Genomic DNA, 3,525 nt, shown 5'->3' with positions numbered 1-3,525 from the left:
TCAATGTAGGCCTCCAGGCCCACTCTATCCTTTAGCTTTGATCCATCCGTGTAATATGATATTCCAGATGGCAATACTAGGGTTCCAGGTTTCCTATCGTGGCCTTAAAGGAATGGAAGAGGTTTCCGAACGGATACCTGAGACGACACTTGAGATGAAGTGCGAGGCACTGCTGCCCTCGGCACAGTCTTGGATTGTCAGAACCCTAGTATTGCCATCTGGAAGATCATGTTACACTTACTCTACAACAGCAGGCAATGTGAACGCTCTTAACTCCACATCTCCTCTCAACCCTAAATAAAACCCTAACCTTGTACACACTATTGGGTTGCCCAAAAAGTAATTGCGGATTTTTCATATAGTCGGCGTTGACAAATTTTTTCACAGCTTGTAACTCTGTAATTGCATTCTTTCTTCTGTCAGTTATCAGCTGTTACTTTTAGCTTGCTTTAGAAAAAAAGTGTTTAAAAGTTCATTCTAAGTTTTATTAAAAATGCATTTACTTTCTTTTAAAAAATCCGCAATTACTTTTTGGGCAACCCATTATAACCCGAACACTTATCGTATTTTTATATTCCCACTTATCGTTGGTGTTACCTCTACTCTTGCTAAACTTAGTATTCCTCTGTGCTTGAGGAATAATAAGTTATTGTCCATTTATTCCGCAGGGGGAATTCCAATTGTGACGTCACAGGCTGAAAGTCCACTCACTCCTCTCACCCCCGCTACGTCACCCTAGGAACCCCCTAGTCTTGAGCAGCTGGTTACAGTGGGCAATCTGCTGAAGCGTTAAAAAACCCTCTCTTCAAAGAGGCAATCGCTCCAGCAGAAGGACTCGCAAAACGGTAACAGGTATTCGGTCTAGAGAAGTTCCAATAGGGGCCTTAACCCATCAACATAGGGACCTTAACCCAGCAACATTTTGAATGGTTGCTGATAACCCGGCCAAGTGTAAAGTTCCTAGATGTTTGTTTGTGTTTTTATACCCTCCACCATAGGATGGGGGTATACTAAATTCGTCATTCTGTTTGTAACTTCTCGAAATATTTGTCTAAGACCCCCTAATGTATATATATTCTTGATCATCATGACATTTTAAGTCGATCCAGCCATGTACGTCCGTCCGTCTGTCTGTCGAAATCACGCAAACTTTCGAAGGCAAAAAGCTAGCCGCTTGAAATTTTTCACAAATACTTCTTATTAGTGTAGGTCGGTTGGATTGTAAATGGGCCATATCGGTTCATGTTTTGATATAGCTGCCATATAAACCGATCTTGGGTCTTGACTTCTTGAGCCTCTGAGTGCGCAATTCTTATCCGATTGGAATGAAATTTTGCACGACGTGTTCTGTTGTGATATCCAACAATTGTGCCAAGTATGGTTCAAATCGGCCCATAACCTTATATAGCTGACATATAAACCGATCTGGGGTCTTGACTTCTTGAGCCTCTAGAGGGCGCAATTCTTATCCAACAACTGTATAAGGTATGGTTCAAATCGGTTCATAACTTAATAAAGCTGTCATATAAACCGATCTGGGGTCTTGACTTCTTCAGCTTTTAGAGGGCGCGATGCTCGTCCGATTTGACTGAAATATTGAACGTAGTGTTCTGGTATCACTTCCAACAACGGCGTTAAGTATGGTTCAAATCGGACCATTTTTCGATATAGCTGCCATATAAACCGATCTTGGGTCTTGACTCCGATTTCACTGAAATTTTGAACGTATTGTTTTGGTATCACTTCCAACAAATGTGCTAAGTTTGATTCAAATCGGTTCATAACCTAGTATAGCTGCCTTATAAACTGATCTTGGATCTTGACTTCTTGAGCCGCTGGAGGGCGCAATTCTCATCCGATTTGGCTGAAATTTTGCATGAGGTGTTTGTATTATGACTTCCAACAACTGTGCTTAGTATGGCGCAAATCGATAAATTACCTGATATAGCTATCATATAGACCGATCTGGGGTCTTGGCTTCTTGAGCCACTAGAGGGCGCAATTCTTATCCGATTTGGCGGAAATTTTGTTTAACGGTTTCTTCCATGACCTCCAACATGCGTGTCAAATATGGTCTGAATCGGTTATAGCCTGTTACACCTAGCCCGATATACCTCCCTGCCTCCCACCTCGAAGGCCATCGTAACGCAGAGGTTGGCATGTCCGCCTATGACGCTAAACGCCTGGGTTCGAATCCTGGCGAGACCATCAGAAAAAAAATTTCATCGGTGGTTTTCCTTTCCTAATGCTGGCAACATTTGTGAGGACTATGCCATGTAAACCTTCTCTCCAAAGAGGTGTCGCACTGCGGCAAAAGGAGGACCCTTATCATTGAGCTTAAACTTGAATTGTGAGAAGTTTGCCCCTGTTCCTTAGTGAAATGTTCAAGGGCAAAATTTGCAAATTTGCTTATGTTAGGCTTTTTGACATCCGTGTCGTATATGGTTCAGATCGGATTATTTTTAGATATAGCTACTAAAAAGATCAATATTTTGTTATACACAATTGAACAATGACTTGTACTTATTAGTGTTTGGGTTAAATCGGAAGATATGGGATCTTTTCTAAACATCCACAGAGGATGCGGTTGGGTATAAATTATCCTCAGATGCCGCCTAAGGTTCTATACTTGCACCCGACATCTGGAATGCCAACCACGAGGGCATACTGAGCAGGAAGGTTGTCGGATATGCATTGACGCTGTCATTACAGCAAGAAATATGAACGAAGACAACAAAAACTATAGCATGCCGTGATCAGAACTTGGCACCGGTTCGAATCTCACAGAGTACAGCAGGCATGCAAAAACCAAGTTCTATGTCTATGAAGGTTAAAAGTGGTATCGCCACTTCATAATAATTTGGAGTTGCATTTGCTCATTATTAGGAAGATTGAATTTCATTGACCTGAATAAAAGCAAGGCATTCATGGGCATATAGTTTTTATTTTTTCAATATAATTGTTGCAAAATGACATGTTTACCATGGTTGTTATCGAAATAGAACTCATATCCGTTTCCGGTGTCACATGTTTTATATACTTCATATTTCATAGATTGATGAGTGTATTGCATGTTTGGCAATGTAAAAATACAAAACGATGAGAAAGTCACCATCAAAGGGAATATTGCAAAGTTCAAGTAAACAAATTAACATCAAATTGGATGACGATGTGGACAAAAATAATAACAAAAATAATTTTTGAAAATAAAAAAAAATTATTTTTAAAGGTTTTCCAAATGATATGAAAATTTGATTTTTGGATCACATTTTTCCCTCATTTGATTTAATTTTAATTAATAATTGCCAAAGTTTCAATTGTGTTAATTTTTTCTGGTTGCAAATCGCTGCGTATTTTTGTTTCTCAATACAATTACAATGTTCGCCGACAACAATGTTCCTACTGCAGATAATAACAATAATTATTTGCACGAATCTGTTGTTTACCATCGCCAGCACCATCGTCAGCGACATCGACGGCCGCATTGATGGAGTGGCTGAGTGGAATGCATGCACACGAACAGCA

The sequence above is a fragment of the Stomoxys calcitrans genome, chromosome 2 (assembly GCF_963082655.1).
Source record: "Stomoxys calcitrans chromosome 2, idStoCalc2.1, whole genome shotgun sequence".
Classification (NCBI taxonomy): domain Eukaryota; kingdom Metazoa; phylum Arthropoda; class Insecta; order Diptera; family Muscidae; genus Stomoxys; species Stomoxys calcitrans.
This window is presented reverse-complemented; position numbering follows the sequence as displayed.